General features: G+C 42.4%; 1 pseudogene; it reads right to left on the bottom strand.

Annotated features, from left to right (window-relative positions):
• Positions 1–226: 226 nt before the first annotated feature.
• On the bottom strand, positions 227–2,262 carry LOC147900510 (3-ketoacyl-CoA synthase 4 pseudogene; annotated as a pseudogene).
• Between the last annotated feature and the right edge of the window lie 16,253 nt (positions 2,263–18,515).

The following is an 18,515-nucleotide window of genomic DNA, read 5'->3' as shown; positions in this document are numbered from 1 at the left end:
ATCGGTGTTTTTAGACATAACACAGAACGTTGTGTTTTTAGACATAACACAGAACGTCTCTCTCTCTCTCCCCAAACAACCAACCAAATCCAAACACAATACGTTAAGCCTGATATTGTGTCTTCTTAGCTGGGACAACCTTGTAACAATCAACAATATCAACAGATCTTTCCCTCATAACACAGCCATACAACAATTGTCAACTTGGTATATTGCTGGTCTGCGAAAGAGCTTTTCACAAAAGACTCGTAAGGTAACGTGAACATGTTAAACATCCCAACTTATGAAGGATTTGCAAAAGAAATTGGAAAAAGATTTGGAAAATGTTATTGCTAGAAAGATCAGATAGGAAAAACATGCATGTGAATGCAGTCTAACAAGCAGACTGATTCATATAATTGGAGCCTAGCAATCGGGAATAACAACTGGATAGTTGTCAATGCAATCAGCCCAAGGACAATCAGCTGGAGGCTTGACAGTGCGGAGAGCCTGCCACACAGCACTGTTGCACTTGAAACCACTTCCAAAAGCAATCTGCCAGACCCGATTCCCTTTCTGCATCCTTCCCTTGGCCTCCGTATAGGCTAACTCGTACCATATTGAAGATGAAGATGTGTTTCCAAAACGATGCAATGTCATCCTTGAGGCCTCCACATGTTTAGAGGACAATTGCAAGTTCTTCTCCAACTCATCAATGACAGCTCGACCACCAGCATGGACACAGAAGTGCTCAAATGCAAGCTTGAAATCTGGGATGTATGGCTTGACCTTCAGATTGAACACTTTTCTTGCAACGAGGGTTGCAAAGAACAGCAGCTGCTCTGAAATTGGTAATACCAGGGGGCCTAACGTTGTGATATTAGTCTTCAAGGCTTCACCTGCAATTGCCATGAGATCTTTGGAAAGAGAGACCCCAAGTTCCCCTGACTCATCCTGCTGCTGGTAGACACAGTGGAATGCCTTGTCATCAGCACCTTTGTGGGTCCTCACCGTATGCACAAGCTGATATTTTGCTCGTCTTCTCTCACTTTTCTTGTTGGAGAGCAGGATGGCAGCCCCCCCCACTCTAAAGAGACAATTCGGAATGAGCATTGATCTGCGATTCCCAAAGTACCAATTCTGAGTGATGTTTTCCATGCTGACAACCACTGCGTAATTGTTTCCATGAACTTGCAAGAGATCTTTGGCAAGATCTATAGAGATAACGCCGGCACTGCAGCCCATTCCTCCTAGGTTGTAGGTCCTGATGTTACCCCGCAGCTTGTATTTGTTAACAATCATCGCAGACAAAGATGGGGTGGGATTGAACAGGCTGCAGTTGACAACAAGAATGCCGATATCTTTGGGCTTAACTCCGGTCTTTTCCAGAAGCTTGTCCAGAGCACCGAACATGACCTGCTCCGCCTCCTCACGAGCAGCAGTCATCGTCGGTTTTGGGGGGAGGTGGTGCATGACGGGAGGTAAATACGTCTGTTCCCCTAGACCAGATCGCTCTAAGATCTTTCTCTGGAACTCCAAACTCCGGCTGTCGAAGGACCCGGATCGCTCGGAGTGCCCCATGAATAGAGAGAAAGGTACCATGAGCTCATTCGGAGGCTTGAAGCAAGCGTAATCGACGAGATAGACAGACCTGGGTCTCGACATGACGTATACAGTGGCGGCAAAAACCAGAACTCCAGAGCAGATGAGAACGCTCACTAAATCGAATTGAAGGTGAACCCAAAGCTGCCACAAATCCTGAGGACCGAGTCGGCACACTTCTAGCAAAACGCCGATCATGAGCGGGATGAGCAGCAGCGTCAGAAAATGTGTGACGAGGTGATGGTACCCGAGCTTAACGTACTTAAGGTTCACGGTTTGCAAGAAGTCGGGCAGCCTTCTGGAGGCATGGATCCGCACAGGGACACTCTCAGGGCGAGGATCTGGACTGCTTGGAGCGGCCTTCAGATGGGCTTGTGGGTGCGGCTGGCCTGCCATGATGGCCGGATATCTTCAAAAGAATGGCAGAGGTGTGCTGAGACGTCTTGAAGTGCACTTAGGCGGATGGCAGAGGTGCAAGAAACAGAGAGGAGAAGCAAGATGTGCAATGCAGAGATGGTAGCCAAGGAAGGAGGAGGATGGTCAAGATGGAAGATTATTCATTTGGAGGAGAGGGGTGAAAAGCAAAGAAGAAGAAGCAAAACAAAGCAACAACAAGGCACGAAGGGGTATGAGCTGATGAGGTGCGGAAGGAAGCAATGGCAACTGCAAGGAAGGGGGGGGGGGGGGAGATGGGCATGCAAAGTATGCAAAGCAAAGCAAAGCAAAGCAAAGGAAGAGAGCAAAGGAAGAGGGAAAGGGGGAGAGCAAGGAGAGGTTGACTAGAGGACGAGGAGAAGGTGGAAGCGACGTGAAGAAAGAATGAAAGCGCGTGGGAGAAAGCAGCCGGCTCAGAAAATGTACTTCCACAGAGCTCTCCAGGCTGTGGCTGCCTCTTTTGAATTGAGCAAGATGCACAAGTTGCCGCACAACAACACACAAGACCCACACAACACAGTAGTGAACACACACACAGCACAGAAGTACGAGCTCTGCAGAGAGACAATGAGCTGCTCAGCCGACCATTACAACGGAGTAACCCACTATAGGGACTCCTCTGCAGAAGGAACGCACCAAACTAAGACAACTTAAATTTCAAATGCAGGGACGTTGGAATAGATCTCCCCCCTCAACTTAAATAGCGTTTGAAGTTTTTCGAGACCCACCCAAGTTGGCAATCTCCTGAATTGAAGACGGGGAGTTGGAACACCAAACTCGGTTGATTGAATTGAGCTTTGGTGGCTATTGACTATACCCTGTCAAGCACTTCATAGTACCACACCATCAATGTTTGATTCCCACATAGCTTCTTCCAAATTGGAACTACCTTGCTCCCATCTTGCCATCGTTTTTAGCTCCTCCTTTTTGCATGTGCAGTTGTAAGTTATAAACCCATATTTTGTTTGGTTCTTACATTCATCATTTTTGGCTCCTCGTTTTTGCATGTGCGGTGATAAGTTATAAATCGCGTAATTTTGGTTCTGCCTCTTTTGCATGTTCCTCACCCTGCTTTTTGTCTGAAAAGGTTTGATCAAAGTCAGTGCTCTCACAAAAACACATACAAACCATTTTTCTTTCTTGAAACCTTCTCGTCGGAAACTTTTTGTTGAAAATTCGTAGGTTTTAAGCAATTTACGACCTCAAATTTGAATGCTAATTTCCTAAATCTGCCATTCACCTCAGCGGTTCGAACGCCCATCATCCTCATCTCCCTCGAAAAGCCCAAAAAGTGTAGTAGAGTTCAACGTCAACCCACAGCGGGCAGTACAGCATCCGACCACGGATGATAAATACATTTTACAGTGCCGCGTGTATAAAAATTCGCCGCACCAATCAAGAATGCGAACAATTGCATGTCCTACACAATTTCTTGATTGGACAACGTGTTGGGTCACTCCATCTACCACCGTAATTGCGATCTATACCGCCGATGGCAACCTGTTTTATTGCGCGAGCCTCGAGGTGCCGTGCGGCAGGCAAACAGAGGGCGGAGATTAAAACGGCCAACCGTCGACGGAACCCGACTTTACGCCGCCTCCGCGGCATCTTTGAATTTTCTTTTTCAATTACAAAGCTTCGGTCACCGGTGATCCGAATGTACACGCACCTTCCAACGGCTTTGTGTTGCTCCTCCGTAGGGCCTGTTTACGCGCAGGCTCCGTGCACTTACCCAAGTGCCAAGACGGCCACCTCAATCCATGGAGGCCCTTTGGCCACCCAGGTCTGCACCGCACCTGCCTGTGCTTTGCCGCTCACTCCAAGAAGGAGAGTATGGGACCCGGCAATGTGTAGGTGGACAACCATCATCGATTTTTGATAGGTGGACAAGCACGTATCCTCGAAATGCCTCGCTCGAGAATGCCATTTTCTCCTCTGCAACGGGCCGCTACAATGCCACAATGTGGTGTGGCTTCTTTCTTCTCTTTTGCGGGCAAAAAATGTAATAAGAAAACAAAAGTACAACTAGCTCAGAACTAGAGGCCAAACTTGAGCAAAAGACAATAATACTCAAAGACACTAACTGTTCTAAGGTGAAACACCATAGAGTTCCACAACGAAGGCCCAGATAATGTTCCAAAGACAAATTAGATCTCCCTTGTCCCCCAATAAGGCACGCCATGTTAGCAGGAGAGCTGTGACCTACCCATCCAATTGTGGATGCTTCTCCAAATTGTTCTTATCGAAACATAGGCCGAGAAGAGATGGAAATGTGTCTCAAGACACACATTGCCAAATGGGCACACTGGTGAATGTCCTTCCATCGCGAGACTCGATCTTTCGTGGAAAGCTTGCACGTCAAAACTCCCCATAGTAGAAAATTCATGCAAGTTGAGGGTGTGGCGGCTCATGGGAATGGTAGAAGCACATATGTTTTTTGGCATTCTCGCTCATGTATCGCTGAGTGGGAATGGACTCTTAGAGCCTTTCCAGATTTTAAGCATGCTTGCCCCTACCCTAACCCACCAATCACCGGCACGCAATCCTCTCCTTTAGAGCTGAGGCCAGCGCAACCTCTAGCATGAGGTTTGTGTTGAAGCAACAACCATAGCTCACATTATGGTGGGAACTGCACATCGCTGAGCTGCACATCGTTGAGCTGCCCTTCACTAGCACGTCATCGGTTGCACCAAATGTAGTTGGATGTTTTGGTTTGTAGGGAGAAGGTCCCATTCATTGCTAGGGGGTGCCTCAACCCACCCCCTCAAGGTTCCTCAACACAAGTAACAATGAGGAATGTACGACAAAAGCAAGGCTACTCCATGGGGACTTGCTGAGGTGCAGCCTCCACTCAAAATCTCTAGCTTGGTGAGGAACCCCTATCCATAGGGACCAGCTCTTATAGCCAAACCACTAAGCTTGTGGCTTAAGAAAGTAGCACACGCTCATGGACTAAAATTGATCATAATTGATCCATTCTTTTTTTCTCATTTACCAATGTCGAAATTTTTTTACCAGATGAAAAAGGTAAATGGATTTTAAGATTTTCATTTTTGCATTGTGTGCATGCGTACGTGCGTGCATGCATGCGTGTGTGTGTGTGTGTGTTCCCATTTTTGTATGTATAAGAGGGATTATATAGGAGCTTTTGTATATATGTATAAAGGGACTGTATAGGATTGTTGGGGCGATTTCACATCCTTTGTGGCTCCCACACAATGGCGCACAAAATTTTACCTCCCTAAGTAGACCATGTATTTTGCATAGGGAGAGCCATAGTAGCTGTCCATCATGGTACAACAAAGGTGTCACTCACCAAACTTCTATGCATAATGAATAGTTTTACAACAAAGGTGTTACCAAACTTTCGTGCACAATGACTCCTACCATTTCATGAATAGCTTTAGCTCATCCACCATCCCCCTCTTTAAGAGGAGGCTATATGATAGCTTTTGCTACGATAGTTTTAGCTAGATCCACCATCCCCCTCTTTAAGAGGAGGCTTTATGATAGCCTTTCCTACTATAGTTTTAGCTCGATCCACCATCCCCCTCTTTAAGAGGAGGCTGTGTGAGAGCCTTTCCTATTATAGTTTTAGCTCGATCCACCATCCCCCTATTTAAGAGGAGGCTATATGAGAGCCTTTCCTACTATGTTGAGGCAATGACTTATCGGAGGAAGTTCAAAGGCACATCCACTACAACTACCACTTGTCTATCACCAGCGGCATGGCATAATTCATGAGTGAATGGATACAAGTGGCTCTTTGACCTCACCCACATAGCTTGGTCTTGTCCTACCTACTCACATTTGCAAGGATAGACCCCAGTAGAGGTTAAGCATCCTTCTCTTGAGAGCACATGAGGATTTAACTCCACCCCTTGTAAAGGACCCTAGTGGGCAACCGTATAGGCTATTAATATGGAAATTATAAAGGCCTGATAATGTTGGCCTCCAAGACTTGTAAAGGACTCTCATGGGTTGGTAGCTACTTCCTTGACGCTTAGCATGCCCCTCACTATCATATTGTTCATCAATGTTCCTTTTTTAAGTCTAAGGTCTACATTTTCTCAAGCCATGAATTAAACCCAAGGCATAATCACTTTTGCATAATCTTAAGCCATAAAGGTTTCAACAATGTGACAATCCTTACAACCCAATACAACTAGAGTTCAAAACATAACTAGTAGTAAGAATGAGAAAAGTACTCAAATTTCCATAAATCAAATAAAAAAATGGCTCTCTTTCAAGTCTTAACAAAAAAATTTTGACATCCTGGTATAATTGTTTTTCATTCATGTCAATAGTAAGTACTACCAAGCTAAGTATTAGTGCAAGGAATGAGATATACAGTTATATAAGTTGCTTCACATATACCCACAAGAAGGGTAAAAAAGGACAAAAGATAAGCAAAGTAAGCTCTATGTATATAGATCTCTCATAACACAAAAGTGCTTTTGGAACTATGAATGGCATTAGGAAAAAGCATAAGAGACCTTTGACTCAAGCTCATTCACCATAATAAGCCATGACATTAAAATCTTGAGTAGATGTAAACTAGTAACTCTAAAGATGTAAACTATTAATGCTTGAGCAGATGTAGACTCTAAAGATTTAATACAACTCAAAGATATTTGTAAATTTCTAAAGAGCTATATTGATCAACACAATGGCGCTATCATCCTTTCAAGAGAGTCCAAATAGACAAAGTTGGAAGAGCAATCATATTCTCATAATCATAACCATGAAAGAAACCCATTTACTTGGAATCATAACAAAAGTGAGCTTGACATACTAGCATAGTATCTTTCATCAAGGACATCTCAAATAAACAAAAATTGGACTCTTTTATTGTAACAATGCCTACACTAGTTTTTCATATATATGTGTATATATATATATATATATATTTATTTATGTATGTATGTACACACACACACACACATAAATAAAAAAGATGATTTGATCATAACCAAACTTAAAATGTAAACTTAACCAAAAGTTGAAAAGATACATAAAGGGTTATGATCACTTAGGAATTTTCTAGATTTACCCACACCAATAAGTCCTTTAGAATCAGTTAGAGCAATAGAGAAAAATGTTGTACCTTTACATCTAAGGTACATGTGCAAGCTATCATAAGTTTTTTCCATTCTTGAAGAATATTGTGTACTGTGTCCCCATTCAAATATACAACTACCACTTGTCTATCACCAGCGCCATAATTCATGAGTGATTGTATACAATTGGATCTTTGACCTTATTGTTTGGTATTCTTTTCATGTTTCCCTTAACTCACCCACATGGCTTGGTCTTATACGAACCACTCACATCTTGCAAGGGTACACCCCAATATAGGTCAAGCATCCTTCTCTTGAGAGCACATAAGGATTTAACTCCACCCCTTTTAAAATACCCTAGTGGGCAACCGTATAGGCTATTAATAGGGAAATTATGAAGGCCTGATATTGTTGGCCTCCAAGACTTGTAAAGGACCCTCATGGGTTGGTAGCTACTTCATTGATGCTTAGCATGCCCCTCACTATCATATTGTTCATCAATACATGTTCCTTTTTTAAGTCTGAGGTCTACATTTTCTCAAGCCATGAATTAAACGCAAGGCGTAATCACTTTTGCATAATCTTAAGGTTTCAATGACATGACAATCCTTACAACCCAATACAACTAGAGTTCAAAACATAACTAGTAGTAAGAATGAGAAAAGTACTCAAATTTCCGTAAATCAAATCAAAAAATGGCTCTCTTTCAAGTCTTGACAAAAAACATTTGACATCCTAGTATAATTGTTTTTCATCCATGTCAATAGTAAGTGCTACCAAGCTAAGTATTAATGCAAGGAATGAGATATACAATTATATAAGTTGCTTCACATATCCCCACAAGAAAGGTAAAAAAGGACAAAAGATAAGCAAAGTAAGCTCTACGTATATAGATCTCTCATAACACAAAAGTATTTTTGGAACTATGAATGGCACCAGGAAAAAGCATAAGAGACCTTTGACTCAAGTTCATTCACCATACTAAGCCATGACATTAAAATCTTGAGCAGATGTAAACTAGTGCTCTAAAGATGTAAGCTATTAATGCTTGAGCAGATGTAAACTAGTCACTCTAAAGATTTAATACGACTCGAAGATATTTGTAAATTTCTAAAGAGCTATATTGATCAACACAATGGCACTATCATCCTTTCAAGAGAGTCCAAATAGACAAAGTTAGAAGAGTAATCATATTCTTGTAATCATAACCATGAAAGAAACTCATTTACTTGGAATCATAACAAAAGAGAGCTTGACATACTAGCATAGTATCGTTCATTAGGACATCTCAAATAAACAAAAATTGGACTCTTTTATCGTGACAATGCCTACACTAGTTTTACACACACACACACACACACACACACACACACACACACACACACACACACACACACACACACACACATATACGTATATGTGTGTGTGTGTGTGTGCACATATATATATATACGTACACACACACACACACACACACACACACACACATAAATAAATAATATGATTTGATCATAACCAAACTCAAAATGTAAACTTAACCAAAAGTTGAAACTATACATAAAGGGTTATGATCACTTAGGATTTTCTAGATTTACCCACACCAATAAGTCATTTAGAATCAGTTAGAGCAATAGAGAAAAATGTTGTACCTTTGCATCCAAGGTACATGTGCAAGCTATTATAAGTTTTTTTCATTCTTGAAGAATGTTGTGTACTATGTCCCCATTCAAATATACAACTACCACTTGTCTATCACGAGCGGCATAATTCATGAGTGAATGTGTACCACTAGATCTTTGACCTTATTTTTTGGTATTCTTTTCATATTTTCCTTAACTCACCCACATGGCTTGGTCTTGTCAGAGGCAGTCGATCAAGTGAGTGATGTCGAGCGAGCAGGACCAAATAAGCGAGCGAGAAAAAGCGAGCAAAGCAAGAATGGTTGGGCTACCAACACATAATCTCATTGTATGTATGTACTTATCATTAATAAAGATTTATAGTGCTTCTTCAACATTGAACATGATTATAACATAATATTGCAAGCGCACATTAGTAATAGTGTTCTATATTCTATGAGATGAGCTTAAATAGAAATACTTTGGCTATCAATAACAGGTACTACATAGTTGAAGTGCATCACTTGAGAAAAACATAACCTCACTATATGTATGTATTGATCGCTAATAAAGCTTTATTGTATCACCATAATTTTGAAGATGACTATTACATAATCTTGTAAGTCTACATTAGTGATAGTGTTATTTATTCTCATGAGATAGAAATGCTTTGGCTACCAACAAGTAGTATATATTTTAAGTGCATCATTCAATAAAAACTTCAACATCGAACATGATCATAACATGTTATTACGAGTGGCCTTGGTCTAAATCTAGTGCAAGAAACTGGGAAAATTTCCATTAAATTCACATTTTGATGGATTATTTTTTTTCTAAATGGTGCAAAAGGACATGATAATCATCTAAATCATGCCCTGCCATTCGTTCGTTTTGATATGTAACATGACCCCATTTGGATTTGTAATTCAAAAGATACAGGACATCAAAATTCTCATCTTTTGGGCCAAAAGAGGGAGCGCATTAATGCGCTGCCTGTTTTGGCCCAAAAGATGAGAATTTCGACGTCCTGTATCTTTTAAATTACAAATCCAAATGGGCTCATGTTACATATCAAAACGAATGGCAAGGCATGATTTAGATGATTATCATGACCTTTTGCACCATTTATTAAAAATTCATACATCAAAATGTGAATTTAATAAACAATTAGCCGATTTCTTGCATCGAATCCAGAGGAAAGTTTACCTAATAGGGACAATGCCAATATGTTGTCTATTTTGGATTCTACCATTGATTTCTATAAGCAAAGATTGATTTGTTTTGAAATTTAATTCATTTTGAAGAAAGGGATGTACTTACTCTATAGATTTTGTTAGATTGGTGGGATGTAAGAGTGACTCATTAGGGAGGGTTTTTTTGCAAACAAAAAAACATGGGTTTTGTTCCAAGAGTGAATAGAGTTTCAAAAACCAAGCATTTGCACATGCATGTAATGCGGACTATTCCATTCAAGAAGTCCTATGAAACTTTTGACTTATGTGGAAGATTTCATTGGTGATCTCACTTATGTTGGTGGAGAGAGAGAACTTGATTATGGAGGATTACAAAAAATCGAATGAGTAAAAGTGAGCGAAGATAGGGTATATCTTTACTAATGATGCCTTGGCAATGACATAGGTCCAACTCTCTCATGGACTTTTGAAAAACTTAGACAGTTGCTAAAATAAGTATTTGTCAATCTATTATTGTTTTATTTTGATTGTTTTTTTTGGCTCGCTCACTTTTTCTTGCTCGCTTTTTTTGGTTCGCTCACTTTTTCTTGCTCGCTTTTTTTGGTCGTCCTACCCACTCACATCTTGTAAGGGTAGACCCCAATATAGGTCAAGCATACTTCTCTTGAGAGCACATGAGGATTTAAGTCCACCCCTTGTAAAAGACCCTAGTGAGCGACCGTATAGGCTATTAATAGGGCAATTATGAAGGCATGATAATGTTGCCCTCCAAGACTTGTAAAGGACCCTCATGGGTTGGTAGCTACTTCATTGATGCTTACCATGCCCCTCACTATCATATTGTTCATCAATGTTCCTTTTTTAAGTCTAAGGTCTACATTTTCTCAAGCCATGAATTAAACCCAAGGCGAAATCACTTTTGCATAATCTTAAGCCATACAGGTTTCAACAACGTGACAATCCTTACAAACCAATACAACTAGAGTTCAAAACATAACTAGTAGTAAGAATGAGAAAAGTACTCAAATTTCCATAAATCAAATCAAAAAATGGCTCGCTTTCCAGTCTTGACAAAAAAATTTGACATCCCAGTATAATTGTTTTTCATTCATGTCAATAGTAAGTGTAAGACATTACAAAGATATGGTGTTGTAGACATAAAGTCAACCCTAAGGTTGAGCAGTAGTACTTGGGTACTATATATACCAAGTACTTCTATTGTTTCATTTGAACATTTTTATTGGAGCTTTCTTGTGTGTCACTTGTGTTCACAACCTGTCTCCACTTTGTTCCTACATTTGGTATCAAAGCGCTTCCATCTCTTGAGCCCATTCCCGCACATGCTTCCAGACACCTGCAAGCTTGGTGCTCCAATGCACGTTCCTGGTTCTCACATTCAGCTCTCCAGCTTTCATTTGAGCTCCAACCTCTCCCGATTGTGTTCTAGCAGCTCCAGGCATCTCCATACTTCTCCAGGCACTTCCCTACACGTGTATTGTGTTCAGAAGTACTCTCGATGGCTTCATTCAGCTCGAAGCATCTCACTTCAGCTCCTTTGTCATCTCCAGCTTGCCCACACAATCAGTGGACTATTTTGCACGTGGTTCCTGGCCAAGGTGTGCTTTCAGTAAAGTGTTTTGAGCTGTGTGTTTCGCTTTGGGATTGTCTTTGTAGCCCATACTCTTGCACTCTCAAGTGCATTTGTAGATACTCTACATTGTTGGGTGCATTTGCAGTTACTTTACAGTTGTGGATGCCTTTGAGCTTCGTTGGATGCATTTGAGCACTCGTGGGTGTGCTATTTCAGATTTGGGTTGTGCATTTTTCAGTTTGGGATTGCACTTCAGATTGCAGCAAAGTGCAATGATTGGTGGTTTATGCCATTTTGGTAGTGATTGCATTGTGGAGTCAATGGCATTTCAGAGCAACCAGTCGTACTTTGCATTTGCAGCAAGCATTAGTTTGGGATTTATAGGAACATTTGCAGCGAATTGCACTTTTGGGACTTGCAGTTCTTTTGGCAAGTACATTTGCAACTTGTGGGTATCCCATTTTGCATCATGTTGACTCTTTCAAACAGTTTTAGCAATTTGTCTGAGGGTGACAAGCTGGATGCATCAAACTATGCCTTGTGGTCATTCATGCTTAAGAACATCTTGGTTGGTAAGGGCTTGTGGGATATTGCTAGTGGAGATGAGGTGAGGCCAACAAGTTCATCTACATCCAGCACAGCTTCTTCAGGTCAGGAGACTATAGGCAAACAGTCGTCTGCTATAGTCTCTCTTGCTATTTCCATAGCATCGACGGAGGAGCAGAAGAAGTTTGACCGCCGTAGTGCCCAAGTAATGTTTTTGATTGCCACAAATGTGAATAGACACATTATGTTGACTATCAAGTCGTGCAAGGACACAAAGGCTATTAAATTACACAGCGCAGCAGAATAAAAACTAAACAAAGAATAGAGAGTACACAACAAACTGGAGAGGAACAAACTTTTCCTTCAATACTGATGTAGTACAGATGATGGCTCCGTCCACCTGTGCACTCCCACAGTGGAGCTTAGATGGCGATCTAGACAGATACTAGGTGAAGAGCTACTAGCTGGAAGATCTAATTTGATCTAAACTGATCTGATACAATGGACTGGGGAGGTTGCCTCTTTATAGCTATGAGGGCAGTAGTCAGGTCAACGTAGTCAATGGAGTTGACTAGTTGACCTAGTCGATGGAGCCGACCAGTCAACCTAGTTGGTGGAACCGACTAGTCGTTCATGGAATATTCAGGGAATATTCCCTATACCGTTGCCTCAGGGGCTCCCGCCCCTGAACCCCCACCAGGGGGGCCACTGGCCCCCCTAGGACCCCCCGACAAGAATAAGGGGCTCCCACACAATCACCTTTCTACCATCAACAGTCTCATTGATTGACCTCATTTGATATGCAAGTCAGGATCCATCTGGTGTCCCGGGCTCACACATGGCTTCTCCTCATATGGGGGCCTTACAACTTGAGCACCTAGGACCATGGTGGTTACCAAGAGGGTGGGGCATTGAGCATATCTAACACCCCCCCTCAATGTCCACCCGTAGGTGAACTACCTTCTCAGCCCAATGCCAAGTCTCTGAAGATGACCTTGAAGCTGATCCTTCCCGAGTGCCTTGGTGAAGGTATCTGCTCCATTTTGCTCTGTTGGATAGTAGACCAATTCCACTATCCCGCAAATCACGCACATAGTGATACTAAATCTCTATATGTTTTGTGCGCGCATGAAACACTGGATTTTTAGCAATGGCCATGCAACTTTGATTGTCGCACCTCAGCACAGTTGCCTCATCCTCTTGCACTCCCATGTGCCATAGGATCCTCCTTAGCCACACTGCTTCACATGCAGCAAAACATGCTGCCTTGTATGCAACCTCAGTAGAAGACAATGCCACTGTTGGTTGTTTCTTACTGATCCAAGAGAAGATACCTGAACCTAAAGAGAAACAATATCCAGAAACTGATTTCTTGGAATCAACATCTCCAGCCCAATTTGCGTCACAATGACCAGCCAAGGAAGTGCCCGCACTATAGGTGATGCCATAATCAAGAGTGTCCTTCATATACTTGAGCACCTACATCCCTGCATTCCAATGATTCTCTCGAGGCTTATTGGAGAACCTGCTCAAAACGCCAACAGCAAAATTGATGTCCAGTCTGGTGTTGCACAGATAGATGAGACTGCTGACCAACTTCCTGTACCTCCCGATGTCTGCTGGTGGTGAGGCATCCTCCATAGACAACCTCACATTTACCTCCATAGGTGTAGCTATCTCCTTGCACTCGGACATACCAAATGCCTTCAAGATCTCCCTTTCATATTTTTGCTGAGAGATGAAGATCTTGCCTGGCTCTTGCCAGATTTCAATCCCCAAACAGTAGTGCATCAAGCCTAAGTCTGTCATCTCAAACTCCATGCTCAACGCCTTTCTAGTCTGATGGATCATGTCTTCATAGTCACCTGTAATAAGGAGATCATCCACATATAGAACAATAATAGTAGTTTTTCCACCTTTCCTGTACACATACAAGTTAGCATCTGAGGCACATCTTTTGAAGTTTAATTTATGAAAGAATTTGTCTATCCATTGGTACCATGCTTTTGGGGCCTGTTTCAGCCCGTACAGAGCCTTCTTCAGCTTACATACCTTGTTCTCAGAATGGGGCCCCTCAAACCTAGGTGGCTGAAGCCACGTACACCTCCTCCTTGAGGTCACCATTCAAGAATGCTGATTTAACATCCATTTGATAAACTGGCCACTTTTTATGAGCAGCCACCAATAGTACCGTGCGAATAGTGGTCATTCTAGTAGTCGGAGCGAAAGATTCATGAAAATCAAACCCTTCAACCTGCGAAAATCCTTGTGCAACCAATCTGGCTTTGTACTTTTCCAAAGTCCCATCGGCCTTGTACTTTACCTTCCAAACCCACTTGGTGCCAATAACCTTTCTGTTAGGTGGTCGATCTACCAGCTCCCAAGTTTCATTCTTCATGATGCTATCATATTCTACTTGCATAGCATTTTTCCAATCTCGGTCTGCAAGTGCTTCCTCCGAACTGAAGTCTCCTTTACTTCTGCAATAATCTCAGCCATCAAGGCCATATTGACTATGTGAGCAGAAGCCCTCCTTTGCTCCTCGATTCTCTGAGATCGCCTTGGTCCATCTGCATGTTGCTCAACAGACATAGGCATCTGGTTATCATGGTCATAGAGCTGCCTTACCTATCGCGGTGGTGCAACAACAGGTTGGTGACTTAAACCTTCATCATCTGATATTTCCTCCTCCTTTATAGCTCTTGGGATAGGTCCATAGTGAATTACCTCTTCACTTGATGATCTTCTTTGCCTCTTGGTCATACAACTTATAGGCTTTCTTCTCATCACAATAGCCTAAAAAGATACATTTGGTGCTTTTTGGTTGAAGCTTGTTTTTGTCTTTGTCTGGTACATGCACATAGCATTCACACCTAAACGTTCTGAAGTGGGAGACAGATGGCTTCTTACTGCTGTAAGCCTCATGTGGTGTTTTACCTTTGAGTGCCTTTGTATAGCTGTGATTAAGGATGTAAACCACAGCCCAAAAGTGGTTTGGCAGTCCAGCACCTTTCAACATACACCTTCCCATCTCCACCATGGTTCACATTCGACGTTCAACAACTGAATTTTGCTGAGGCATATGTGGTGTCATCGTTTGTCGCTTCATCCCTTTGCTCTTGCAAAAATCTCCAAACTCTGTACAAACAAACTCACCACCACCATCCGATCTAATTTTCTTTACTTTTCTCCCTGTTTCATTTTCAACAAGCTGTAGCGATTCTTTAAATTTACTAAAAGCTTGAGCCTTTTTGTGAAGAAAATACACCCACATCTTCCTACTATAGTCATCGACAATCAATAAAAAATAGGAAGATCCCCCCAAGGCCTGTGTAGGCATCTTATCGCACAAGTCAACATGCACCAACTCTAGAGGAGTGTTTGCTCTATTCTTGCTTTCTTGTGGGAATGCCTTTCTTTGTTGCTTGCCCATCATGCAAGCTTCACACAGTTCTTTGATTTCTGACTGCAGGTAAGTGAGCAACCATACCTTGCTTCTGCATCTCCTTTAGCACTGCAAATTCAATGTAGTGGAATCTTTCATGCCAAAGTTTGCTTGTGCCCACTCTAGCGGTGGCTGTAAGAGCACTTAGCTCATATAGGTTCTTCCTCCTTACTCCTGTGCCAACAAGATTTCCTGCACTATCCAGAACTTTTGCTCCTGTCTTGTTGAACCTCACCTCATGGTCAAAGTCAGTTATGGAAGCAACTAATAGCAAATTTCTCTTGATTTGTGGAACATACAGCACATTAGATAGTTTCTTAACATCTCCATTTACAGAAACAAATGAAACCATACCTGTACCCTCAACATGACATTTTGCGTTATTACCAACCGTCACAGTGATGGATTCCTGTAGAGGCTGCATGGAACAATATAGACCCTTCTTGCAGGTCATATGACGGGAGGCACCACTATCCAACACCCATGAATCAGTGGTTGAAGCTTCTTGAATTGAGGAACACTCTTCCTCAATGGCGAGAAATAGATCCAGCTCTACTTTCGCTTTGTCAGTTGTCTCTTTCCCCTTATCTGTCTTCTTCAATATACCATTCTTTTCATCTGCTTTCTTGACCCAGAAATCTGCAATCATATGGCCCTTCTTTTTGCAGTAGAATCATTCTCCCTTAAACTTCTTCTTGCCGCCCTTCTTCTTTTTGTCACCACTAGTAGAGGACTCACCTTTGGTGGAGGAACCACCTTTGCCTTTCGCAGTGGCAAAGAAAGTAGCATCCCCATTGTCGCCTCCATCTCGAGCTTTAAGCCTCAATTGCTCCTCCATAAGTAAAGCATAGAACTCCTCAAATGACAATGGTTGGGGTCTCACCTGAGTGTTAAGCGCTATTACCAATCCATCAAACCTTGGTGGACATATTCGGAGACACCACTGAGCTAGCTCTTTGCTAGTCTTTTGTATCCTAGCACCAGCCATTTGGTCACACAGATTTTTGATTCATGTTATGAACACCTCCGCTGTCTCTCCTTCATTAAACTTCTCAGCTGTGAGCTAATTCTCCAGGTTTTGGATCCTTGTCTGATTCCGCATCTCATACTGACTCTTCAATATGTTCCAGGCCATAGTTGCCTTAGATGTATGTTGAATCAAGGTCAAAACACTATCAGTAGTACTTGTAACCAGGGCACACGGGGCATCTGCATTCCTGTGTTTCCAAGCTCATAGAAGGTCTGCATTAGGAGGTATCATACTCCTCGAATTTACTGGGTCGGGGGTTCCTTGTGGTTCTTGGTCAGTCCCTTGTACTATCTCTAGAAGCTCATATGAATCCAGAATAGCAGTAATTTTAAACTTCCACAAAGTGTAGTTTGTACCATCTAGCTTGCCTTTAGTGAAGGTTGGTGGGCAAATCCTCAACGCCTGGATTGTTGGTGCAGCAGCAACTGCTGAACCCGAGCCGCTTCCTGTGGAGCCGCTTCCTGTTGCCATCACTCCGTATGCTGTTGAAGCCCTCGCCTCTCTTCTATTCTTCGATCCTTAGAGCCACCTGGGCTCTGATACCATGTTAAATTGCACAGCGCAACGGAATAGAAACTGAACAAAGAATATAAAGTACACAACAAACTGGAGAGGAACAAACTTTTCCTTCAATACTGATGTAGTACAAATGATGGCTCCGTCCACCCGTGTGCTCCAGTCGGATCAACATAGTCGGTGGAGTCGACTAGTCCACCTAGTCGGTGGAACCGACTAGTCATCCATGGAATATTCAAGGAATATTCCCTATACCATCGCCTCAACCCCCACCAGGGGGGCCGCTAGCCCCCTTGGGATTCCCCAACTGGGGCCCCTAGGCCCCAGCAAGAATAAGGGGCTCCCACACAATCACCTTTCTACCATCAACAGTCTCATTGATTGACCTCATCTGACATGCAAGTCAGGATCCATCCAGTGTCCCGAGCTCACACATGGCTTCTCCTCATATGGGGTCCTTACAACTTGAGCACCTTGGAACACTAGTGGTTACTAGGAGGGTGGGGCATTGAGCATATCTAACAAAGGCAGTATGGGAAAGATTGGCAAACATGTATCATGTTAAGAATGAGGCAAGGGCCATTGCCTTGACAAATCAGCTCAAGAATATCAACATGCAGGAAGGCCAAGCCATCACTAATCATATTGCCACCAGGATCACTGATCTACGTGATCAGCTCGCAAGTATTGATGAGGAAATAGAAGACAAGAAGCTTGTCTCTATTACTCTCAATAGCTTAGCATCCTCATATGGCACATTCGTCACTTCATTGACCATTGTTCTCAGTGCAGCCCCACTCTCATTCGATGAGTTAGTTGGGCTTTTGTTGCAGGAAGAAGAGTGATGCTCAAATTTTGCCCAAGCCTCTTGTTAGGGTGAGCAAGCGCTTGCCATGGTGGAAAGGGCAAATTTTAGAAAAAGTTTGAGCCAAAACACAGCCATACAACTCAGCCCAAGGAGGGGAATGCAAGCAGTTCAAGCAAAAATTAGAAAAAGGGCAAATGCAACTATTGCAAGAAGCCAGGACATTACATCGCAGAGTGTTAAAAAAGAATTGCCAATGAAAAGAAAAGGCAAAGGGATAGCTCTAGTAGTAATTTTGTTGCCCCCACTGAAACTCATGCTTTAGATGCACATGGTGGAGCTCATCTTGCCCAAGGTGATAGAGATGTTGTGTTTGTTGCATTTAATAAGAAGATGGATGCCAGGGGGGATTTGAATGCTGAAAATCAATCAAGGGATGCTTCCCTTGTTGCAAGTGATACATGGTATATCGACAGTGGTGCTACTAAGCACATGACTCCTCACCAGGAGTGGTTTGAGAGCATCACACCTGTTCATGGCATATAGGTTACATGTGCCAATGATGCTTCTCAAGACATCATCGGAGTTGGGCACATTCCCATTCAGCTTGATAATGGGAAAGTTAAGTATATCTGAGATGTTTGGTATGTTCTAGATTTGAGGCAAAATTTGATTTCAGTTTCAAACATTGCCC

The sequence above is a fragment of the Dipteris shenzhenensis genome, chromosome 7 (assembly GCF_047967505.1).
Source record: "Dipteris shenzhenensis isolate YYH24624 ecotype China chromosome 7, Dip_SZ_1.0, whole genome shotgun sequence".
In the NCBI taxonomy this organism is placed as follows: domain Eukaryota; kingdom Viridiplantae; phylum Streptophyta; class Polypodiopsida; order Gleicheniales; family Dipteridaceae; genus Dipteris; species Dipteris shenzhenensis.
This window is presented reverse-complemented; position numbering and strand designations above follow the sequence as displayed.